The sequence below is a fragment of the Rana temporaria genome, chromosome 4, assembly GCF_905171775.1.
Source record: "Rana temporaria chromosome 4, aRanTem1.1, whole genome shotgun sequence".
Taxonomy (NCBI): domain Eukaryota; kingdom Metazoa; phylum Chordata; class Amphibia; order Anura; family Ranidae; genus Rana; species Rana temporaria.
In genome coordinates, this window is record NC_053492.1 from 62055347 (window position 1) to 62082404 (window position 27058).

A 27058-nucleotide genomic window follows, 5' to 3' on the forward strand; every position below is an offset into this window, starting at 1 on the left:
CCAGAACTACACAAAAGAGTCTTGTCAATGATCTTAAGGCAGCTGGGACCATAGTCACCAAGAAAATTATTGGTACCACACTGTGCCATGAAGGACTGAAATCCTGCAGGCCCGTCTGATGTTTGCTAATGAACATCTGAATGATTCAGAGAAGAACTGGGTGAAAGTGTTGTAGTCAGATGAGACCAAAATCTAGCTCTTTGTCATAAACTGAACTCACCGTGTATGGAAGAGGAGGAATGCTGCCTATGAGACCAAGAACACCATCCCCACCGGCAAACATGGAGGTGGAAGCATTATGCTTTGGGGGTGTTTTTCTGCCAATTGGACAGGACAGCTTCACTGCATCAAAGGGGCGATGGATGGGGCCATGCAGGGCCAGATTAAGAACATCATGGGCCTGGTGCTGAGGATTTTGGTGGGGCCTTTTATAAATAATAAATAAATGCGTGGGAATGACATGAACGCAGCCCGGCCAAGGCAAGTGACCAAAGACACAGAACCCAGAAGGAAGATCGGGTGAAGATGGAAGCGCCCAGGCCCCGCCTGATTCATTACAGCGCAGCACTGGGCAGTGCCTAAGTGCACAGTTACCAACATTTTAAAAATATTTTCAGGGACACTTTTTTTACAAGTGCTATATTTAGAGTAGCTGAGATCCCTGATGTTCCTCTATACATCATAGTAGTAATCACAAAATTAAATGAGTACTAATAATGGGGCAGAACAAATATGAGAACTGAGATTTCCTTTAGTTGAACTAACAAAAGTGTGCCCATTCTAGAGTTGGTAACATTGAGGATATTCAGTATAATTTTAAATAACTGTTTTTGTGGGTAAGCGACATAGGGGAGGAGTATGGACGGTATATAAGTGGGAAGTATGTGCAGGTGAGGGAGAGGAATGTGGAGGGTCTAACAGTGGGCACTATGTACAGGAGAGGAGTGCAAAGAGTATGACAAAAGACACTATGTACAGGAGAGGAGTGTGGAGGGTATGACAATGGGCAGTATGTACAGGAGAGGAATGTGGACGGTATGATAGTGGGCACTATGTATAGGAGAGGAGTGTGGAGGGTATGACAGAGGGTAGTCCGTACCAGAGAGAAGTGTGGAGGGTATGATGGGGCAGTATGTACAGGAGAGGAGTGTGGAGGGTATGACAGTGGGCAGTATGTACAGGAGAGGAATGTGGACGGTATGATAGTGGGCACTATGTATAGGAGAGGAGTGTGGAGGGTATGACAGTGAACGCTATGTATAGGAGAGGAGTGTGGAGGGTATGACAGAGAGCAGTATGTACAGGAGAGGAGTGTGGAGGGTGCGACAGTGGGCACTATGTACAGGAGAGAAGTGTATGACAGCAGGCACTATGTACAGGAGAGGAGTGTGAAAGGTATGACAGTGGGTGCTCTGTATAGGAGAGGAGTGTGGAGGGTATGACAGTGGGCACTATGTACAGGAGAGGAGTGTGTAGGGTATGACAGTGAGCACTATGTATAGGAGAGAAGTGTGGAGAGTATGACAGTGGGCACTATGTACAGGAGAGAAGTGTGGAGAGTATGACAGTAGGCACTATGTACAGGGAAGGAGTGTGGAGCGTATGACAGTGAGCACTATGTACAGGAGTGGAAGGATATTTAGGAACTGCGTAGTGGTTAAGCGGGTCATACATGGATTGAAATTACGCCAATTATGCAGAGACCAGCCATAGTCAGTCGATCTATGTATGGGCTAGCTGGTTTTACACAACTCAATCTATTAATCGACTTGAGTACAACCAGCCTGTTAGGTTTTTCCCAAAACAATCAGTGCTGCCAGCTATAGTTAGCAACTCTGATCATTGTACTCACTGGCAGAACACAATAACACTGCAGGAGTGATTCCCCCATCCACAGGTCAGCAGGTGAGAGGGTGTGTGGGGACAGGCTGGGGAGAGATAGTAGTCAGTGGCTGGGTAGGCACTGGTAGTATCAGAGCCAGATACACACAGGTTACATACGCTGCGATCGTTAGAGCGAGAACAATAATTCTAGTACTAGACCTCTGTAACTCTAAACATGTAACCTAAAAAAAATGTAAAGTCGTTTAGGATACCAAAAAAAATCATGCTAACTTAACTAACTAGTGTTTTTTTTAATGAATTGAGCCTAGGTTCACACTGCTGCGAATTTAAAATCGCGGTAAAATGCGCGATTTTACCGCGATTTCGCGGCCGCAATTTAATGTAAATGGCGGCCCGAAATCGCAAAAAGTAGTACAGGAACTACTTTTTGAAATCGCAGATGCGGCGTCGCACTGATTAGGACAGTGCCATTGCCGGCAAATGCCGCCGATTTGAGATGCGATTTGACATGTCAAATCGCATCTCAAATCGTTCCAAATCGTACCCAGTGTGAACCAGGGCGAAACAGTTTTTTTTTAAAAAAAAACATGTTTGAAAAATTGCTGCGCAAATACTGTGCTAGAGCTGCACAATTAATCGTTAAAAATCGTGATCTCGATTCAAACCCCCTGACGATCTCGAATGCAGACTTTGACGATTCTTTCATATAGCAAGTGGAAAGATTTTCAACTATCAAAAGAAAATATCTGGGCAGTCTGCAAAGTTTTTAACAGGAAACATTGTAACTAACCTTCCTTCTTAGATCAAAGGGATAAACTTCTGTGTGTAAAGAAAAAATCTGGGCAGTCTGCCAAGTTTGTAAACAAAATGAAACATTGTAACCAACTTCCTTCTTAGATCAAACTTCTGTGTGTAAATGCGGGAAATTTAACCACTTAAAGTCCAACACTTGTTTCTTAAGTTAGAAAGCAATATTATTTGCTAGAGAATTACTTGGAACCGCCAAACATTATATATATTTTAGCAGAGACTCTAGGGAATACAATGGCTATTGCTGCAATATTTTATGTCACACTGCATTTGCCCATTTCAATGAATAATAAAAACCATAAAAACAAAACAGTGAAGTTAGCCCATTTTTTTTTGTTTTAATGTGAAAGATGATGTTACGCCGCAAGAATTGTGAGGGAATCGTGATCTATCTTCTAAGCAAAAAAATTGCAATTCTCATTTTAGCCAGAAACGTGCAGCTCTGTACCCTGCAACATAAAAAGTGCAAAGACCACCATAGAGTAATTTACTAGCAAAAAACAAATGATGATTTTTACATGTAGTAGAGAAGTGTCAGAATTGGCCTGGGTGGCAAGGGGTTTAATTACCATGAGTAATATACAAATAATTATTATAAGCCCTGTGATCCTATCAGTCTGCTGCAGTGTGTCAGCTTGTATTTATATTGGCCGCTCTGAATGTAGCTTCTGACAGGCAGTGCAAGCAGGCCCGTATGTCTGGAACCATAAATGATAGCCGTCCCATATTTTTACCAGTTGTGGGGTATGTCTTCAACTGCCTTCCCCCCAAATGTGGGGTTTCTGCGACCTCTGGTCGCCGAGCTACAACCCCCGAAGTAAATCTTTTTTTTTTTTCTGTTTTTTTTTTTTTTGGGGGCAAAAGGGCCTATCTTGAGAAAGGGGCCTGGAGCTGCAGCTCCATCAGCCCCCTTGTTAATCCGGCCCTGGGGCCATGTACCGTCAAATCTTGGGTGAGAACCTCCTTTTCTCAGCCAGGGCATTAGAAATGGGTATTCCAGCATGACAATGACCCAAAACACACGGCCAGGGCAACAAAGATGTGGTTCAAGAAGAAGCACATTAAGGTCCGACGTATTTTCCCAACACAAGGAGGCTTTGGTGTTTACATGAGTGTGACTGCGTACAGCCAATTACTTGTATAAACAGGCTGCATGGTGCATCTCGCGAAGGAAAGCACCCAGAAATTGACAATAGGTGCATAAAACGCCTATAAAAAGCTGTGTAAATGAACCCTAAAGTGTATGTATAATATAGTATGTATAGTTTTCTTTTTTCAGTTTAAGAGGGCTTGGAACTTCAGTCTGGTTTTACTTCTATCCAGAGCTCTGTTAAATAAGTTACGACAGAAAAAGTCCGATGGAGCCTACACACAGTCGGAATTTTCGACCAAAAGCTCACATCAAACTTTTCTTGTCGGACTTTCTGATCGTGTGTACACGGCATAAGAGAAGGGGAAGTGTTGGCTTTATCACTAATCTTTTCCTGTATAAACTGTTGTAAAAATGCATCTTTCAAACACAGTGTCTCCTGTTGCCTTGATTTGACAGAATCTCCATCATTCTGAAGATCTCCAATGTCTGTGACGACATGCTCCACCTATATAGAAGACTGCACAGGAGGGCAATACAAGGCTGGATACAGGTACAGCACACACCTCCATTTATTGATATCATATGTGAGAGAATGATGGAGAAAAACATATTGGGGGCAATAAAAGATAGAAGTACTGCATAGGACACTTTATGGCGACTTTTTATTATTTTACTGTATTAATGTCTGATTTATAAAAGTCTGATCAATAATTTTGTTCACCAGGGAATTTGCCAGGTTGTCCCCTTTCCAGTTGGGCTTTTGTTAAAGGAGAAGTCCAGCCTGAGGATTTTAGGCTGGGCTCTCCGCTGACGTCACTGCAATCAGTCAAGGCAGCGCATCATCCCGACTTAGGAAGTCTGGATCCGCCAGCTGCCTTGACTGTTGCCAGTCTCAGCGAGCCTCTGAGACGGCCGCTTCCCGCCCCTCCACAGCTCAGCACTCCAATGAGCGTGAAGGAACAGAGCAGGAGAGATGCTGACTGACAGTCAGCAGCTCTCCGCTCGGGGAGGAGTGAGAACGAGCCATTTACGGTCTGATGCTGCATCCACCTAGGTAAGTATGAATCTCAAAAAAAAAAAACATACTTCTCTTTTAACTGTTTTCTGATGTTTTGCTTCCTCTAGTTAATGTAGAAACTGGAGTAACCATTGCAAATAGCGCCCCCTAGTGCCGTAGGAAGAAATGTTGTCCTGTTTTTCGGGCCACACATATGTAGTGTGTACTCTCTCCTCTTGCCTATGATGAGCTCAGCAGCTGCGGCAGAAGAGAGTACACACTGCATATGTGTAGCCCAAAAGAAAACAACGTTATTCTGTTCCATGGCACTAGGGGGCGCTGGTCCAAACGACTGCTCATTACTACAAAACAGTTATTAGGTTGTACGAACCTTGGAAAGTTTTATGTGTTTAATAGGTTGAATGTCGGGGTGATGAAAATTGGCTACATTTCTATTTGTAAAATGAAAGCGTGATTGAAGCCTTCTTTTATACTGTAATGCAGTCAGGCTACATAAATTGTAGTAGATGTGGGTATTTTTTTCATCTTATTTTTGAGGGTTAAAGTGAAATTAAAATCAAATATGAAATGCTAACAATTGTGCAAGCTTTTTATTGCAGCAGAGACATCCAATGGCTAATCTGAAATACAATAAACGTATCTGGATGTTCGCAGTGTTCTCTAGAAAGTATACATACTGTAGTGCATGCAGACTTCCATATCTGTGACTGTTTATATAGCCTGACTGCATTACAGTAATAAGCAAAGGAGACTTCCATTGTGCTTTACATAAATGGACTTCTATCCCAAAAGGATATATATATAGGACCCAGGTGCAATGCAGAACGTGACTTATTCATCTAGGTTGCTGTAGATCTTTGTGCTGGGTCCTGGTTCTGTATTGTACTGCCCTCTTCTGGCCAAACTCATCAATGGAAAACAATCTATACAGTGTGTTGATTGTTGTTTCCTTTCTTCTCTTGTATTTTGTGTGCAGCTCCACTGCTTGGACACACAAAAATCGGTGGATTGCTCTAGCTTGAATTGACAGATGTATGCGAAGAGCTGCTGAGTCCTTACATTGCAATGACAAGCTGTTGGCGGCTTTATCTTATCAGTGACTGTTCACACAGGCAGCGATTACCTGCAGTGATTGTGGCTGGACACACTATGTCTGCAGCTATTTACACACATCTATCAATTCCATCCACAGGTTATTATGCTCCCCCAATCTATTAAAAACAAACTCCATTTTGTCTGGACATACAATTTAGATCCATAGAATCATAACATATTGGATTGTACTTTTAATTTGGTTGGAAAGCCATACACCATACAAGCTATGACTTCCATACACTGCTCCAATGAAGACTGAAACAGTTGTTCAGATTGGAATAATTGGCCTTCTATTAGTAAGCTTTATCTGTGCTGTAACCAGCATTTCTGGATACACAGTAGGCCTAGGGGCATAAATGAATGTTTTGCATGCCCCCCACTGTCAAAAAATAAGCTGGAAAGGAGTCGATACCTTTTTGTTTTGTAGAAAGCTGTACTGTTCTTCATACTGGTTCAGTATGTTACATCTATGTTGCATAAAAACAGGGATCCTTGGTTTGCATGTTTTGCAGTATTTAAGCTGGCCACCTGCATCAAGGTAATCCTTCCCTGGTCCCTACTCTGCTCTGCAAAAGGCCAAATACTTACTTGGTTATAGCATAATATAATGGATGTATAGTGCCAAAGTGGGGCAGACAGACACAGTTGGGGGAGAGCCACAGACTCAAAGGGTTTGTAAAGGAATTTTTTTTTTTTTTATCTTAATAGCTTTCTTTAGCTTAACGCAGTGCTTTTTTCATGTCCTCATTGTTCGTTTTCGCTCTTAAGTTGCTGTAATCCTTTTCTGATCTCCACACTTCCTGGTTGTCTGTTTCCTGGTCACCACAGTACTGGGAGCTTTCTCTCTGTGGTCACTAATCAAGGAGGTGTGATTACTGTGTTGCTAAAACCCCTCAGCACCAATCACTTTCGTTTTACAAACCATCACTGCCCTCTATTGGCTCTGTGACTCTGTACAGCAGAGAGACAGGAAACAGCATGCAAAAACAAAACTAAACTGTAGGTACATTATATGATTGATTTTTATCTAATTTTAATCATTTTTAAAAGAAATCAGTTAACTATTATGTCTCTATACCCTGTAAACAGTCATTTCAGCAAAAAAAATAATTTTCAAGTCTAGTCAGTGATCTGCACTATGCCATATAATTGGAGATACAGTGCCTTGAAAACGTATTCATACCCATTGAAATTTTTCACATTTTGTCATGTATTAAAAAAATGTAAACGTCTTTTATTGGGATTTTATCTGATAGACCAACACAAAGTGACACACAATTGTGAAGTGTAAGAAAAATGATAAATGGCTTTACAACATTTTTTACAAGTAAATATTGGAAAAGTGTGGCGTGAATTTGTATTCAGACCCATTAACTCTGATACCCCTTACTAAAATCTAGTGGAACCAATTGCCTTCAGAAGTTACCTAATTAGTAAATCATTTCCCTCTGTGTTATTTAATTTCAGTATAAATAGTGCCGTTCTGTGAAGCCCTCAGAGGTTTGTTATAAAACCTTAGTGAACAAACATTATCATGAAGGCCAAAGAACATATCAGATATGTCAGAGATAAAGTTGTGGAGAAGTTTAAAGCAGGGTTAGGTGTATTAAAAATATATCCCAAGCTTTGAACATCTCAAGGAGCACTGTTCAATCCATCATCCGAAAATGGAAAGAGTAAGGCACAACTGCAAACCTACCAAGACATGGCCTTCCTCCGGGAAAGGGGAGCATTAATCAGAGAAGCAGGCAAGAGGCCCACGGTAACTCTGGAGCAGCTGCAGAGATCCACAACTTGGGTGGGAGAATCTTTCCACAGGACAACTATTAGTCGTGCACTCCAGAAATCTGGCCTTTATGGAAGAATGGCAAGAAGAAAGCCATAAGAAGTCCCGTTTGCAGTTTGTGATAAGCCATGTAGGGGACACAGCAAGCTTGTGGAAGAAGGTTCTCTTGTCAGGTCTTTTTGGCCTAAAAGCAAAACGGTATGTGTGGCAGAAAACTAACACTGCACATCACGCTGAACACACCATTCCCACTGTGAAACATGGTGGTGACAGCATTATGAAGGGATGCTTTTCTGCAGCAGGGACAGGGAAGCTGGTCAGAGTTGATGGGAAGATGGATGGAGCCAAATACAGGAAAATCTTAGAAGAAAACCTGTTAGGCCGCGTATACACGATCAGTTAAACCAATGAGAACGGTCTGATGGACCGTTTTCATCGGTTAACCGATGAAGCTGACTGATGGTCAGTCATGCCTACACACTATCAGTTAAAAAAAAATGATCGTGTCTGAATGCGGTGACGTAAAACACAAGGACGTGCTTAAAAAAATTATGTTCAATGCTTCCAAGCATACGTCGACTTGATTCTGAGCATGCGTGGATTTTTAACCGATGGTCGTGCCTACTAACGATTGTTTTTTTTCTATCAGTTAGGTATCCATCGGTTAAATTTAAAACAAGTTCCCTTTTTTTTAACCGATGGATAAATAACCGATGGCGTCCACACACACCGGTTTGGTCCGATGAAAACGGTTCATCAGACCGTTCTCATCGGTTTAACCGATCGTGTGTAAGGGGGCCTTAGAGTCTGCAAAAGACCTGAGACTGGGCCAGAGGTTCACATTCCAGCAGGACAACGACCCTAAACATACAGCCAGAGCTATAATGGAATGATTTAGAACAAAGTATATTTATGTGTTAGAATGGCCCAGTCAAAGTCCAGACCTAAATCCTATAGGGAATCTGTACGTGGCAAGACTTGAAAATTGCTATTCACAGATGCTCTCCATCCAATCTCACAGAGCTTGAGCTATTTTGCAAAGAAGAATGGACAAAATTGTTTTGGTTGTAACATGACAAAATGTGGAGAATTTCAAGGAGTATGAATACTTTTTCAAGGCACTGTATGTTATGGAAACTCAGGAAACCGTAAATTGCTGTGTTAATTCTAGTCACTGACTGTATGATATACTGTATAGCATTATTTTTTTTACCATAGTGTCATAGCTTGGAGTAGGAATCATTCGTAGTAATGAATAAGGAAGGCTCCTGGGAACATGCACAGTAGAAAGAGAGGACCTGGCTGAGACATTTTTCTTGCTAAGGCTCTGTAGGGCCTTTCAGGGCCACCCAATGAGGATCATGGAAGTTAGGAGAAGGGAAATTTACCAGGCGGAATGCTCTTAGTGAGGTAGTTCTAAGGTTGTCCTTAATTCCAGCCCATTGTCAAAATACGTCCTGTTTTTAAAGATGGATATCTCAGTAACGGCAGCAGCTGCTGTCACAACTGAGGTATCCATCTTTAGTGCCGACGGTCCTGTACACGATAACGGCAGTCTCCGCGGCGGATTCGCCGCGAGATCGCCGTTATCGGTGGCGGGAGAGGGCCCCCCCCCCCTCCCGCCGCTGTCCCGCGCCCTCCGCCGCTTACCGGAGCCGTCGGTAGCGGCGGAGGGGATCGCGACCATCCGGCAGCTGAGCGGGGACGAGACTGAAGGAAAAATCTCAGTCCCGTCAAAACGTCAGTCCCGCCCAGCCTCTTAAAGAGACATTTTTTTTTTTTGTCATTTGAAAAAATGACATTTCCAAATTTTTTTTTTTTTTTTTTGCATTTAAGCCCAAATATGAGATCTGAGGTCTTTTTGACCCCAGATCTCATATTTAAGAGGACCTGTCATGCTTTTTTCTATTACAAGGGATGTTTACATTCCTTGTAATAGGAATAAAAGTGATAATTTTTTTTTTTTTTATTTCACTGTTAAAAATTGTAAAATAAGTAAAAATAAATGCGAAAAGCAAAAAAAATTTTTTTTAAAGCGCCCCGTCCCGACGAGCTCGCGCGTAGAAGCGAACGTATACGCGAGTAGCGCCGACATATGAAAACGGTATTCAAACCACACAAGTGAGGTATCGCCGCGATCGTTAGAGCGAGAGCAATAATTTTAGCCTTAGGCCTACTCCGTAACTCAAAAAATGCAACCTGTAGAATTTTTTAAACGTCGCCTATCAAGATTTTTAAGGGTAAAAGTTTGACGCCATGCCACGAGCGGGCGCAATTTTTAAGCATGACATGTTGGGTATCATTTTACTCGGCGTAACATTATCTTTCACAATATATAAAAAAATTGGGCCAAATTTATTGTTGTGTTATTTTTTAATTTAAAAAAGTGAATTTTTTCCAAAAAAAGTGCGCTTGTAATACCGCTGCGCAAATACGGTGTGACAAAAAGTATTGCAATGACTGCCATTTTATTCTCTAGGGTGTTAGAAAAAAATATATATATAATGTTTGGGGGTTTTAAGTAATATTCTAGCAAAAAAAACTGTTTTAGTCTCGTAAACACTGAATCTGAAAAACAGGCTTAGTAATGAAGTGGTTAAGGCAGGGAGTCGAAACAACAAATAGTTTTCCTTGTTTCTTAAAGGTATTCTTTATTCAAAGGATCATTTACATGGACATTCATCCCCATACAGCAGGAAGAGCCATTTGTCTATTTTTCTGACCTAATTCAGAGCTGTGTGCTGGACTCATTTGCAGTTTGAGGTGCGCAGAGACAGGTGCAGTGCCTATCTATCTGGGTCTATCCATCTATTAAACTCGGCTTTGCTGGTGAGCCTGTATATCCAATGCATGTCCATTCATTTTATATGGGGTGCCAGTAGAAAAAGTGAACAAATGTCACTTCATGCTACAGGGGGCTGAGTGCCTGTGTGAATAAGCCCAAAGTTTTACAATCTTTTTCTAGTATACAATGACCCATCATAGTGTATGTTATGAAGGAAGTTCAGAGTCCACTCAGTGGCCTTGCATTGTATGCAGTAAAAAAAAAAACTGGATCTGGGAGACATTACGGGGTTCAGGTAAACATCCCCTGCAGTGGCGGCTGGTGCTCAAAATTTGCAAAAATTGCAGCCTCACTGTGCCCATCAAATCCAGCCACTGTGCCATCAATTGTCACCACTGTGCCATGCCATCAAATGCAGTCACTGTGCCATGCCATCAAACACAACCACTGTGCCATCAATTCACACCACTGTGCCATGCCATCAAACGCAGCCACTGTGCTATGCCATCAAACTCAGCCACTCTGCATGCCATCAAACGCAGCCACTGTGCCATCAATTGTCACCACTGTGCCATGCCATCAAACACAGTCACTGTGCCATGCCATCAATTTTCACCACTGTGCCATGCCATCAAACGCAGCCACTGTGCCATGCCATCAAACGCAGCCACTGTGCCCATCAATTGACGCCACTGTGCCAATTGTCACCACTGTGCCCTTTAATTGTCTTCACTGTGCCCTTTAATTGTCGCCACTGTGCCCATTGTCGCCACTGTGCCCATTGATGCCACTATCCAATTGTCCCCACTGTTCCCTTTAATTGTCACCACTGTACCCATTGTTGCCACTGTGCCCATTGATGTTACTGTGCCCTTTAATTTTCGCCACTGTGCCCATTGTCGCCGATGTGCCCTGTAAAATGCCCCTCCCCCTTTCTGGGAGTCAGCCATCCTCCTTCCATGTCCCTTGATGTCTTCTTCCGCCCTCGATGACGCTTCAGCCAATCAGTCTTATCCAAGGAACGCACCCCCCATACGTCCCCTGGATAAGCATCCGGAAGGCTGAGGGCAGTACTCGGAAATCGCCGCTGGCTCTGATAGGCACTTCCACACTTCTGCAATGCATGAATCTATGTTATTGTAATCAGTGGCGGTGCGAGAGCCAGAGGGGGCGGCGCTCCAGCGCCCTCTATAGATGAACCTCCACTGATTCCCCGTATTGTTCATATTTGCGGTGGCTTGTATTATACATCTTGGTCTGGAGTATAACTTTCCCAGTGAGGTGAGTAACTTGGAATATGCTGGAAATATATGTAGGTTGCCATTTTACCCTAGCCCAGGGATTGTGTGGTATGGGCTGGATACCTTTTCCAGAGAATTGTGCAATCAGGGGGCTCCAGTAGATACAAAAAAAAAACTGTGCAGCTATGTAAAATATTCATTCTTTTTATTGTCATCCTTGTGTGCCCCCCTGGAAGATGTTGTCTCAGTTGGGCCCACTGTTTTATCTAAGTGTGACATAATATTAATCTACTGCCCCCTAGCTCCTGGAAACAAATTGCTTGATCCCTACACAAAGCACAATTAATAGATGCTTGACGCCTTCTCCACCCCTCTGAAAAGGATTATACTTTTTTCTCTTCGCCCCATAACCAATACTCCAGAATCGACTACTTTCTCATCCCCCACACCCAACTACAAGCTGTCCTTGAGACCTCAATCGGTCTCATTACATGGTCAGACTATGCCCCGATCATACTGTCCTATGCATTAACCAATTACCTCACCTCCAAGACGAGAACCTGGAGGTTAAATGAAAGCCTCCTACAAGACAAGGAGGTGCTCAATGACGTGACTAGGGAACTTGGTTATTGCTTCCAGCTAGGGTTGTCCCGATACCAGTATCGGTATCGGGACCGATACTGAGCATTTGTGGGAGTACTTGTACTCCTGCAAATGCCCCCGATGCCAGATCCGATACTCAGCACCCCCCCGCCGCCGCAACGCTGCATACCGCAATGCCGCCGCCGCCGCCGCATAGTTAATACGTGCGGGTAACATTACAGCTTTCATTTGAATAGCTGTAGTGTTCCCCGCCGTGTATAGACACTCCCCCTTGCTCAGGATTGGACGGGTGATCTGTCCAATCCCGAGCAAGGGGGAGTGTCTATACGCGGCATGGCGGGGAACACTACAGCTATTCAAAGGAAAGCTGTAATGTTCCCCGCACGTATTAACTATGCGGCGGCGGCATCTAGGTATGGGGGACATGGCTGCATCTATGGGGGGGACATGGCTGCCTGCATCTATGGGGGGACATGGCTGCATCTATGGGGGACATGACTGGCTGCCTCTGTGGGGGGACATGGCTGCATCTATGGGGGGACATGGCTGCATCTGTGGGGGACATGGCTGCATCTGTGGGGGACATGGCTGCATCTGTGGGGGGACATGACTGCATATATGGGGGACATGGCTGCATATGTGGGGGGACATGGCTGCATATGTGGGGGGACATGGCTGCATATGTGGGGGACATGGCTGCATATGTGGGGGGCATGGCTGCATATGTGAGGGGACATGGCTGCATATGTGGGGGACATGGCTGCATATGTGGGGGCAATGGCTGCATATGTGGGGGACATGGCTGCATTTGTGGGGGGACATGGCTGCATTTGTGGGAGACATGGCTGCATTTGGGGACACTTTTAAAAAAAAGTATCGGTATTCGGTATCGGCGAGTACTTGAAAAAAAAGTATTGGTACTTGTACTCGGTCCTAAAAAAGTGGTATCGGGACAACCCTACTTCCAGCCTAACGACACGAAAGACAGCAACACAGGCATTGTGTGGGAAGCACACAAGTTGGTAATCCGTGGTATACTTATAAAACATGGGTCCGCATTAAAATACGGCACTCCGCTCAGCTGACCTCTCTACTCAATAACTTAAACAGGGTGGAAGCCCAACACAAACACACCCATACCCCCTCCCTAGAGACGGAACTCCTACTCCTGCATGGAAAAATAGCGGACCTAATGCACTTTAAAGCCAAAGCACACAAAAAGGTATGTCGGAAAATATCCTACGAATCTGGCAACAAATGCGGTAAGCTACTGGCCAAATCCCTTAGGGAGCAAATGCTGGCAAATTATATCCCACACATAATATCATCATTCGGTCAGAAAGTTTCCCTTCCCGAAAATATAGCGAGTGAATTCCAAGTATACTATACATCTTTGTATAATCTTCAGAAGGACTCCCCCTCCCAGACCCAGATGGAGGAATACCTAATCAACTCCCACGTGCCTAAGTTATCCACGGAAGTAAGCAGGCTGCTAGACGAGCCCCTCACACTGGAGGAGATCCAGAGCGCGATAGGTTCCATCAAACCGGGGAATTCTCCAGGCCCAGATGGCTTTACTATCTCATACTACAAGACCCTACTGTCATTTCTTGGTATACATATGCACAAATTCTTTAATGCATTTGGACAGGACAGAACATTTCCTTGCGATACGCTCTCGGCACACATAATGGTGATACCCAAGGAGGGAAAAGACCCCGCCTCTTGCAGCAATTACAGGCCAATTTCGCTGCTTAACACTGACCTAAAAATCTTTAAGAAAGTCCTGGCCAATAGAATCCAAGAATACCTCCCTACTGTGATACATCTCGACCAGGTTGGATTCGCACCCACCCATGAGGCCAGAGACAACACGATCAAAGTCTTGAACCTCTTACAAGTGGTTAATAAAACCACCCCCTGCGTACTCCTGGGGACTGACGCGGAGAAGGCTTTCGACAGGGTCAATTGGGAATTTATGGCTTCTGTCCTGAGATATGTGGGGCTCGGGGACTCCATGTTCAACCGGATAAATACACTGTACTCTGAGCCTATGGCTCAAGTTAGAGCTAACGGGCTTCTTTCCGAGCCTTTCGCGATCAGGAACGGAACGAGGCAGGGCTGCCCCCTGTCGCCACTTCTCTTTGCCCTGTCATTGGAGCCATTCTTGTGCACTGTCAGGTTAAGCCGGGGCGTAGGGGGGGTGATGATTGGAGACACCCAGCAGGTTTCCGAGCACGTGGACGACATGTTGTTCTCGCACCTTAACCCCTCGATTACTTTGCCGAACCTCCTCCACGAATTCCAAAGATACGGCACCTTGTCGAATTTGAAGATCAACTTCAACAAATCTGAGACGATGGGAGTAGGCATTGAACAGCCCCTGCTCACACAGCTCCAGACGAGCTTTCAATTCAAGTGGACGACAACAGCCCTGAAATATCTGGGCACCTACATACCCCCCAAACCAGTGATGTATTTAGGTTTTGTGCTGTTCTAGGCCTGACTAAACTCATGCAACCCCTAATTTAAATATGATCCACCCCTTCCTGTCAAGGTACACCCCTTCCTGTTTAAGTGCTGCCCTGAAATTTTTCAGTGGGGACCCTACTTCTGAGGGCCTTGGGGGGGGGGGATTTCCCTTAATCTGCAGAGATTTCCTCTCACTTCCTGTTTGGCTATGGGGCATGAAATAAAGAGAAATGAACGGATGGCAAAAACAAAATTAACAGGGGATATAATCATCCCCTAGTCTATCCGAAATGGAGAAAAAAAAAGTGTTGCTTATAGTTTCACTGATGGGCACTGATAAGGTGGCACTGATAAGGCGGCACTGATGAGATGGCACCAACGAGGTGGCACTGCTAAATTTATGGAGGACTAAGAGGATATAACCATGCCAGTGGTGCAGCAGAAAACATATAGCACAGTGATGAAGGTATGTGGTCCAGGCAGTGAGCAAAGGAAGGATTGGGGGCAGGAACAAATAAATACATCTGTTTTTCTCATCAGCAATCCACAGAAATAAAATTAAGATTCCCTAATATGTACAACTGTCACAAGCATAGATTGCAGGAGAGTCCTACTACCTACCTGACAGGCATAGGTGGCCATGTCAGTGTCCCTTGTGTCCGCACCATCCCTATCATACCGGCAGCAGTATGGGGGCGCCAGACCGATTTGTCTTTGTCCACCTCATAAAACTGGAGCTGCACTAAAAGTGTAACAAAAGCTGGCGGGACTCTTTTCATGCTGCCCCCCTGCAAAGTGCTACCCTAGGCCTTGGACGTTGCTTTTCCTGCCCGTAAAGAAAAATCTCCTGCGCTCCGGTATTTTTTACTATGGGGTGGTGTAATCCAATTAAAAAGTATCTTCCAGAGTCTTGCAGCCCTCCTCAGAATCGTGGGAATTCATAGAGCTAAGAAAAAGGAGAAAAGAATGGAGGGCGCACCGACCTAGTGTGATACCGTTTGACTAAATTTTATTAAAATATTAAAATCAATCATTATACTCACAATTTGAGTTTAAAATCAAGCCTTAAAAGACAGCACAGCAGAAATCCAGCAACACCAGCAGAACCCGATAGTCGCTTGAGTCTACACTTGATGTTAGGGCTGATGCGTTTCGGGGGCATACCCCTTTCTTCAGAGCCTCGTGGTCTGCAGTGCTCCCTCACAGTGAAACTTATAAGTATATATACACATATACATAGAGAAGGGCATGTGCTGAAAGGTCAGGGTAGGGGCAGGGTAGGGTAGAGCTATCCACCATGCGAGAGAGCTTGCATGGAGGTGGAAAGTTCTTGCTGGGGGGAGTCGAGACAGCCGCCGAGTGACCCCAGAAGACCAGGTTCGGGGGCCACTCTGTGCAAAACGAGCAGCACAGTGGAGGTAATTATAACATGTTTGTTGTTTTAAAAAAATAAAAATTTTCTTTAGTGTTCCTTTAATACTTAAGTATAGATTGTGAGGGCAGAAAAACACCTTTTCTGAATAAAGCAGGTCCTCTAGCCCTGGATAACAGGAAAGAATTCCCTAGATATTTTGTGAGGAGAATGTGTAGGGATATAACATTTATTAAACATTTATATAAAATTCCCAGAGAACTTGATATCTTTTCCTAGTAAATGGGAATGTTTCATTACAGGATTTAATCGTATATCCTGTTCTTTTGGTGAAGCTAGAAGACCCCTGATGTCTCCATTGAGAGGACATTGTTGTCACTATTGTCACATAAGGGGCTTGTCAGTACATACATATACTGTATACATTGTTAGGACACATGTTAATACATAAACATCTATTACACATCCCTACACACACCAGAAGAGGAAGAAGTATCCATAGAGCCCCTTCCAGCCTTGCAAATGTGGCCGGTGCATCCAAGTGGTTATGAGCCCCGGTCATGAAAGGATTAAATAAAAGAGGAAGCAATTCAAATGTAAATATACCAAATTTGTATTGTGTGTTTGTGAAAATATAATTATGGACCTATACACATTTTTTTATTTTTCCAACTATAAATACTCTGAATAAACCAAGAGTCCTTTGGTAAAATCAATTGGCCAGAAGTGAAGATCTAGTGATCCTCTCGCCCATTCGCTGATACACTTTTGACCAAGAGATTCCAAGCCTGCCCACCACGGCAAGGTAGACTCTTCTAGGGCAGGACCTACACTAACTACACTAAGCTACCCTACTGGATGCTAGTCATCCTTTTTCTAAGTAAGATTACCCTAACCTGCCCTATACCACCCCAACCTGTTCTATACCACCCTTACCTGCCCTATACCACCCCAGCCTGCCCTATACCATCAAGCCTGCCCTACATCACCCCAACCTGCCCTATATCACCCCAATCTGCCCTATACCACCACAAATTGTCCTATATTACCCTTATCTGCCCCATACCACCCCGACCTGCCCTATACCAAATTACCTGCCCTATACCACCCCAACCTGTTCTATACCACCCTTACCTGCCCTATACCACCCCAGCCTGCCCTATACCACCAAGCCTGCCCTACATCACCCCAAACTGCCCTATATCACCCCAATCTGCCCTATACCACCACAAATTGTCCTATATTACCCTTATCTGCCCCATACCACCCCGACCTGCCCTATACCAAATTACCTGCCCTATACTACCCCAAACTGACCTTTATAACCCTAACCTGCCCTATATCACCCCAGCCTGCCCTATACCACCACATATATGCCATAAAGCACCCTAACCTGCCCTATACCACCCCAACCTGTTTTATACCACCCTAACCTGCCCTATACCACTCCATCCTGCCCTATAGCACCCCAATCTGCCCTATACCACCACAAATTGTCCTATATTACCCTAACCTGCCCCATACCACCCCGACCTGCCCTATACCAAATAACCTGCCCTATACCACCCCAACCTGTTCTATACCACCCTTACCTGCCCTATACCACCCTTACCTGCCCTATACCACCCCAGCCTGCCCTATACCACCCCAGCCTGCCCTATACCACCAAGCCTGCCCTACATCACCCCAAACTGCCCTATATCACCCCAATCTGCCCTATACCACCACAAATTGTCCTATATTACCCTTATCTGCCCCATACCACCCCGACCTGCCCTATACCAAATTACCTGCCCTATACTACCCCAAACTGACCTTTATAACCCTAACCTGCCCTATATCACCCCAGCCTGCCCTATACCACCACATATATGCCATAAAGCACCCTAACCTGCCCTATACCACCCCAACCTGTTTTATACCACCCTAACCTGCCCTATACCACTCCATCCTGCCCTATAGCACCCCAACCTGCCCTATATCACCCCAATCTGCCCTATACAACCACAAATTGTCCTATATTACCCTAACCTGCCCCATACCACCCCGACCTGCCCTATACCAAATTACCTGCCCTATACTACCCCAAACTGACCTTTATAACCCTAACCTGCCCCATATCACCCCAGCCTGCCCTATACCACCACATATATGCCATAAAGCACCCTAACCTGCCCTATACCACCCCAAACTGCCCTATATTACCCTAACCTGCCCTATAACACCCCAACCTGCTCTATATTACCCTAACCTGCCCCATACCACCCCAATTTGCCCTATACAACCCAAACTGCCCTATACCAGCCTATCCAGCCCTATACAACCCAAATTGCCCTATATTACACTGGCTCCCTAAGTCTAGATGGTAACGCCGGGGATCCAAAGACCAGCAAAGGACTGGCCCGGCTGAAGACAGTACAGGACTCTTTGATTAGTGAGTATTTCTTAAAAGTCAGCCGAATTCATTCTTTTATTTCCTGTTCAGCTTCTTTTTTCCATTTCCTGCTTATGAAGCTGAAGCCATCAAACAATCTCTGTTCTGCATTTCCAATTTTCTTCTCTTTCTTTCCTCTGCAGTGAATCAGTTTCTTCACTCCTATTCGCTCATTTGTGTCTATTTCTGGGCACTGCAACAAGAAAATACATAAATCAGACCTATCATTCAATACAGGACATACCAACCAGGAGATGCATTGTCATATATAACACTACACTACCTAATGTTACCATTATAACTGATATTTTGGTAATAGCAGTGGGGTGCAAGTGCAATATAGAAAATGTACAGATGATTGTGTTTTTTTTTTGTTAAGCAGTTTATAATTCTGCAATTCCTACTGACTGAATGCAGATCCCTATGAAATGATCTCCTTGTATGTGCACACATTTTAATAATTGCACTTCCAATGGACTTACTTCTGGCATCCACAATGGTGGGGTGACCTTTCCTTCCTCCAGCTTCTTCCAGTCAATTGATCTGAAGAATCGGTGTTCTCGTAGTCTATAAACTGCCCTCCCACGAACTTTTGCATTTTCTGTAAGAAGCTGTAATGAAAAAGATATGATATTTAGCATACAGTAGATTGTCACTAATAGAAAATTATAAATCAGCCAGTTTAGTGTCGGCCATTTAAAAAAAAAAAAAAAAAAAATCTCAATGTCATATTTTAATTTCTTAGTGTAGTTTTAAATTAAGATATGTCTTCTGGAAGGATCTAAGGTAGCATTCCTGAACCGGTCTAGGTTTTTCTCCAACAGATCATGTTTTCTGGATATCACATGGGTAGTTAAGATGTAATGCTGACCTCCTGTGTGGTGAATATCCTGCCATAAAATCTGTATTTAAACACTTCCAGAAGTCAGATACCCCCTCTGTGCTTTCTGACTCGAATATCCTACATCACTATAGCAAATAATAATGATGTGGGGGTTGGTAAAAGGAATCAGAGAGCACAGTGGGGGACCAGGTACCCGACATACAGAATCTGGTAATGTACTATGCTACAGAACTTTCTGCAAGCTTCCGTCTTCAATGCAGTAGAGCCTTTTTACATAAACAACGCTCAGGACCTATAGCACTTGGATAATTCTAGACTATCTATACTTACTCGCTCAATAACATTTCGAAGGTCAGGGTCAACGTTCTTTAGATAGGGTGAGTTCTTGTATCCGACCCATTCGGCATCTGCTCCTGTGGCCATTTCAAAAAGGATGACACCAAGTGAATAATAGTCGGCCATACCATCGTAGGGTTTTCCATGCTGAACCTGATAAAACAGAGAGTAAGGGTAACATAAAATAAAGCACATTATCAGCCATTCACAGAGCAGTAATAATATAAAGATTGAAGTGGTAAAGGGGCAAAAGAAGGGTGATATCTACTTACCTCTGGGGCTATATAGCATGGAGTACCGACATTACTATGCACTTTCTTGGATCCAACCACAACGACTTTAGAAAGGCCAAAATCTATGATTTTCACATGGCCGGAGCTGTCAAACAGTATGTTGTCGGGTTTCAAGTCTCTGTAAAAGAAAAAGAGAGCATTATATTTACACATGAACATTTTTAAAACCAACATTCACCCAATACTAATAGGTCAGTATTTGATGGGTACCAACGGGTTAGATTACCTACAAACTTTCTGCACCACTATATGAATCTCAGCATTTAAGCGGAGTTCCAGCCTTTTTTTATGTTTATTAAAAGTCAGCAGCTACAAAAAGCATAGCTGCTGGCTTTTAACCACTTGAGATCCGCGCTATGGTCGAAAGACGTCCACAGCGCGGCTCTCAAGTGCCGGGTGGACGTCCATAGACGTCCTGCTGTTGTTGTTCCCTGTGCGCGCCGCTGGGGGCGCGCAGCGGGGAAACAACGTGCCCGGCGCATCGCTCGGAAGCCGATGCGAGTGCCTGGTGGCCGCGATGTCTGCCAGACACTCGCGATCGTCAGTAACACAGCAGGACGTGGAGCTCTGTGTGTAAACACAGAGCTCCACGTGCTGTGAGGGAGAGAGGAAACCGATCTGTGTCCCTTTACATAGGGACACAGCATCGGTCACCTCCCCCAGTCACCCCCCTCCCCCCACACAGTAAGAACACAATGAGGGAATACATTTAACCCCTTCCTCACCTCCTAGTGTTAACCCCTTCACTGCCAGTCACATTTATATAGTAATTAGTGCATTTTTATAGCACTGATCGCTGTATAAATGTGAATGGTCCCAAAATTGTGTCAAAAGTGTCCGATACGTCCGTCGCAATATCGCAGCCCTGACCAAAAAATCGCAAATCGCCGCCATTACTAGTAAAAAAAAAAAAATCATAAATCTATCCCCCATTTTGTAGGCGCTATAACTTTTGCGCAAACCAGTCGCTTATTGCGATTTTTTTTTTTTTTTTTTACAAAAATACGTCGAATAATACGTATCGGCCCTAACTGAGGAAATTTTTTTTTTTTTTTATTTAAATGGGATATTTATTATAGCAACAAGTAAAAAAATGTATATATATTTTTTAAAATTGTCGCTCTTTTTTTGTTTATAGCGCAAAAAATAAAAACCGCAGAGGTTCAAATACCACCAAAACAAAGCTCTATTTGTGGGGAAAAAAGGACGCCAATTTTGTTCGGGAGCCACGTTGCACGACCGCGCAATTGTCAGTTAAAGCGACGCAGTGCTGGAAGCTGAAATTTCGCCTGGGAACGAAGGGGGTTTATGTGCCCAGTAAGCAAGTGGTTAATAAACATACACTCACCTGCTCCACTGTCCAGCGACGCGACGCCCTGAGCTCCGCTCCTCTCCCCCCCTTTCTCACTGCGCATGCGCGATTGCCTGGGACCTGTCACGTGTTCCAGGCGATCGCCTACAGGGAGGGGCCGCTGTAGGCGATATGACATATCGCCTAAGCGGTCCCTGGGCGGAAGAAGGAAGTGGAACAGGAAGTCCCACTCCTCCTGAAGCCCCCACTCCCCCCAAAAAAATGACATGCCAAATGTGGCATGTAAGGGGGCAAGGAGTGGTTTAAGCGGAAGTTCCATTTTTGGGTGGAACTCCGCTTTAACTTCTTGAGCTCAGTTGCCAGCTTATTGCAGTTGAATAAACCATGTCAAGTCCCAGTCTGTCATTCTGCAATACTTTAACATTTTTATTGAAAACAAGGGAGCAGAAAAACTCCATAGGCTGTCTTCCTCTGTCACATTTTGCCCTTCTAGTGGGGCATGTTTAAGTCCCACTAGGGGGGTGATACGTATTAGAATGAGACAACCTGGGGGGTGTTTCTATCCACAAGTAATGATATAGTTGTAGACACATTGCGGATTGACAGAGTGCGCCTGAATATTGTTTCTTCTATTGGTTTTTGGGGGCTTATGGGGCCCACAGCAATCTTTACATCTGTGGCCAGTTTTGTGGGGCTGCTGAATGGGGTTTTTGAGCCGAGTTAGAAGGGGACATGTTTAATTACTGCAGTTATACTGAGAGAGATTCTTAGCTTGATGTTATATTTATGTAGTGTTACCCCCGCAGGAGCCGCTGATTTGTTTTGGGATCGGCGTATTAAGTTACCCTGCAGTGTGTCTAGGGGTGATAGCAGTGAGCCAAAACAGTGAGCGAATGTCCAGACAGTGAATAAAGGTTTTTCCAATGCTTTATTTCCAGGCCAAACACGGCCAACATCAACATCCAGTGGGAAGAGGTCTCTCTCACAGACCTGGCTCTAGGGCCTCTGCCACAGGCCAATTACTTTAAGTAAACCAATGGATGAACAGAGCGAATCCTCCCAGTAGATTTTTAACATAAGTCACCGGATGACAGCAAAACGTACCTGTCAGCATTCCGGTCACCAGATCCCCGATTGGTTCGTTCAAGTCCCTGTTGGACAACCTGCCTCCAGGTTCTCCTCAAGCCGACTCCCTAATCGAACGGCACCCAGCCTGGGATCTTCTCAATAGAACCGGGAACCCAGTAAGTCACTGGGTCCCATTTCACCTCCGGATGAGGTTCTGTGTAGCCTGCGGGGTCCATGGATTGCACGCACCTTGACGGTGGATGCCGCACCTGGAATGGGGGCCCCCGCAAAGATTTAAGAACACATGACACCTGTCACAGATATACCCCTCCCCAGCATGCCTTGCGAGGGAAAAACTCCTCTAATTGGCTGCTGAGAAAAACTCACTCTGCCAGAACCCCACTGGCGCCAACTGCTGGCCAGGAATGGTAACGCATCCCTGGAGCACAGACTGACCCAGTGGACTTTTCTGGAATGACAGAAGTCACAATTTAAGTAAATAGTGAATGGGAGCAAAGTAACTCTCCCATTCCCCACTAACTTTAGCGTAGTGCCCATACTGAAAGTAAGGGGGCGCTACATTTAATTAAAATGTATGCAGTATGGGGAAGTGAGGCTTTCTCACTTAGATGCACAGAAGTTTCAGCAGCAGGGGACAGAACTGGCAGAGGGCAATTCAACCCTTGTACACCCATCCACAGCTAGAGTGTTGGGTGGTGTTGTCCTTTAATAACAAATGGTGAATATGGATGTAAAATCATGATGGAAATGCTTACCTATGAATGATACCACGCCCATGCAGATATTTCAGCGCACAGAGAAGTTCAGCAGCAATAAATCTGTAAAAAAAGAGAAAAGGTCTGTTAATATCACATATCTCACAGAATAAATAAATGAATGATTAATAGATGATTTCTTCCAAGCCATGCAGCCCATAGAGATTGGATAATAGTCACCTGATCTGACCAAAAATCTCATGCCTCTGGTAGCTGACACCCTCTGGCTGAGATCTGTCAGGTTGGAACATTGATTGTGCAGGGTTGAAGATACAGCCTTGCACACTAAACACATTGGGCTAGATTCATTGAGAATTTACGCCGGCGTATCTATAGATACGCCGCGTAAATTCAAATCTGCGCCGGCGTATCTTTTTTCTGTATTCAGAAAGCAAGATACGCCGACATTAGCCTAAGATGCGACTGGTGTAAGTCTCTTACACCGTCGTATCTTAGGGTGCATATTTACGCTGGCCACTAGGTGGCGCTTCCGTCGTTTTCGGCTTAGAATATGCAAATGACCTAGATACGCCGTTTCACAAATTTACGTACGCCCGGCGTTTTTTTTTACGTCGTTTACGTTAGGCTTTTTCGGCGTAAGGTTACTCCTGCTATTAGGAGGCGCACGCAATGTTAAGTATGGCCGTCGTTCCTGCGTCTAAATTTGAATTTTTTACGGCGTTTGCGTAAGTCGTTCGCGAATAGGGCTGGACGTAATTTACGTTCACGTCGAAACCAATGAGGTCCTTGCGGCGTACTTTGGAGCAATGCACACTGGGAAATTCCACGGACGGCGGGTCACCAAGAATTAACATAAAACACGCCCCCTCATCCACATTTGAATTACGCGCGCTTACGCCGGCCCCATTTACGCTACGCCGCCGTAACTGAGAAGGCAAGTGCTTTGTGAATACAGCACTTGCCTCTCTAACTAACGGCGGCGTAGCGTAAATACGATACGCTGCGCCGCCGTAACTATGCGCGCCCCTACCTCAATCTAGCCCATTGGGCTAGATTCAGAGAGAGTTACGCCGTCGTATCTTAGGGTGCATATTTACGCTGGCCGCTAGGTGGCACTTCCGTCGATTTCAGAGTAGAATATGCAAATGAGCTGGATACGCCGATTCAGAAACGTACGTGCGCCCGGCGGATTTTTTTACGTCGTTTGCGTAAGGCTTTTTCCAGCAAAACGTTACTCCTGCTATATGAGGCATAGCCAATGTTATGTATGGACGTCGTTCCCGCGTCAAATTTTGAAAATTTTACGTCGTTTTGTGTAAGTCGTTCGCGAATAGGGCTTTGCGTAAATTACGTTCACATCGAAAGCATTGCCTATTTGCGACGTGATTAGGAGCATGCGCACTGGGATACGTTCACGGCCGGCGCATGCGCCGTTCGTGAGAAACGTCATTTATGTGGGGTCATGTTTTATTTACATAAAACACGCCCACCTCTTGACAATTTGAATTTGGCGCGCTTACGCCGGCAGATTTACGCTACGCCGCTGCAACTTACAGAGCAAGTGCTTTGTGAATACTGCACTTGTCTCTCTAAATTGCGGCGGCGTAACGTAAATAACATACGCTACGCCCGCACAAATTTATGTCGCCCCTACCTGAATCTATTGCATGGTCTAGATACTGATATTGATTGATACTTACCTTATTGCATCCATTGGTAATGGCGCAGAAGACTTGATCTTGTCGTATAGTTCTCCTCCTCTCACGTACTCCATAACGAAGAAAAGATTTTCCTGGAAAAGACAAAGAAATATTTAGGTTCAAAAGGGTAAAGTGGATGTGAAGATTGTGTTTTGTCAGAAATGCAGAAATATAGGGCTTATGATAACAAACGACAGTACTGGATTTCTGGCAGGATCAACAGGTATTTTTCTGCTCTTAATGAACCAGATAGAACAAAATACTTTGATTTGTATATTTATTAGACCAAATGGGAACAAACAAGAGATGGTCACTGTTGGGTTTACATACACTTTAAATGTAAGTTCACATTAAAGTCAGAATACAATTTTTTGTCAGAAACTTTAAATATATGGGCCCGGATTCACAAAGCACTTACGCCGACGTATCTCCAGATACGCCGCGTATGTGCAAATATGCGCCGTCGTATCTATGCGCCGGACTCTGAAACTAAGATACGCCTGAAAATAGGCTTCATCCGACCGACGTAACTTGCCTACGCCGGCGTATAGTGGGCCCATATTTACTCTGGACGTATTTGGTGCTCGCATTGATTTTCTATTCACATATGCAAATGAGGGAGATACGCCGATTCACGAACGTACGTCCGTCCGACGCAGTGCGCGTAAAGTCATATGTCCGGCGTAAAGTTATGCCCCATAAAAGAGGTGTAACTCAGCAGCATCAATGCAAATGGCTGCGCCAGGGAACACAAGCCGATGTATTTTACGTAGTTTATGTAGGACGAGAAAATGACTAGGCGTAGGTTACGTTCAAGCCGTAGGCAGTGATCCGACGTATCTTAGGGAGTAGTTCTGATGTGATTCTGAGCATGCGCACTGGGATGCATCCACGGGACGGCACTCCGCCCATCATTTGCATGGCTCACGCCCACTTCCACATACGCCGGCTTACGCCTAGGAAACCCAGCGCAGATTTGGCAGCACTGGCTTTGTGAATTCAGTGCCTGCCTCTCTGCGCTGTGTCGGCGTAGCGTAAAGGAGATACGCTATGGCGGCATAAATATGCGCCGATGTATGTGAATCCGGGCCATACCGAACATCTTTCCTTATTGGGTAAGCAATATACAGAGCCACATAACATGCAAACATGTTCTACCAGGCTACCATTACAGTGACTCTGTCATGAGAGAAGTACAGGGGCTAATCCTGATCCAAGTCAGTGGCCCAGATTCAGGTAGCAATTGCGCCTGCGTAACCATAGTTACGCAGCGCAATTGCTGACTTGCGCCGGCGTAACAAGTTCTCCTGATTCAGAGAACTCGTTATGCCGACTGCAGCCTAAAATCTGCGTGGCATAAGGCTCTTATGCCACGCAGATTTTAGGCTGCATTCTAGCGATGGCCGCTAGGGGGCGCTCCCATTGTGATCTGTGTATAGTATGCAAATTGCATACTAACACCGATTTACAACGTTGCGCGAGCCCTGCTTACGCAAATTACGTACGTCGGGTTTCGCGTAAGGTTACGCATCCTAATAGCAGGCACAGCCAATGCTATAGGATACCCACGTTCCCGCGTCGCGATATTTAAAATCTACGTCGTTTGCGTAAGTGAATCGTGAATGGCGCTGGACGCCATTCACGTTCACTTTGAAGCAAATGACGTCCTTGCGACGTCATTTGCCGCAATGCACGTCGGGAAAGTTTCCCGACGGAGCATGCGCTTTACGATCGGCGCGGGAACGCGCCTAATTTAAATGATTCCCGCCCCCGGTGGGATCATTTACATTGCGCGCGCTTACGCCGGGCAATTTTGCCGGCGCGCCCTCGCAATTTACGGAGCTACTGCTCCGTGAATCGAGGGCAGCGCAAAATATTTGCGTGGGCGCAGGGCAAAATCGTTGCCCTGTGCCTCCGCAAATAAGGCGCAAGTGGTACCTGAATCTGGGCCAGTGATAGCAAAGCCAAAGTAGGAGCAAAACAGCCAAGGAGAGAACCAGAATTGCCAACATTCTACAATGGCAGCCGCCATAATTCTCCCATGTCCGAGCCTCTGTGAAGCTGGACCATCTCTAATGTTTTTCTGGTTTGGGGATTTGTTTCTAGGTGTGTGCTGGACTTGGAGATCAAATGGATGTGATTTAATGAGTGATTGATGGAAATGTGACACTTACTTCTGATTGGAAGGTTCCATAGGCGTGTGAACAAAAAGGA

The 27058-nt window shown here is 44.8% G+C and overlaps 1 protein-coding gene across 1 annotated transcript in view; it reads left to right on the plus strand.

Moving 5' to 3' along the window:
• Positions 1-27058, plus strand: part of LOC120936258 (protein kinase C theta type-like) — a 187328-nt gene that overhangs the window by 23649 nt on the left and 136621 nt on the right. The window contains exon 2 of the mRNA XM_040348477.1: positions 4205-4298. The gene's annotated coding sequence lies outside the window, so the exon portion shown is untranslated. The remainder of the gene's footprint in view (positions 1-4204; positions 4299-27058) is intronic.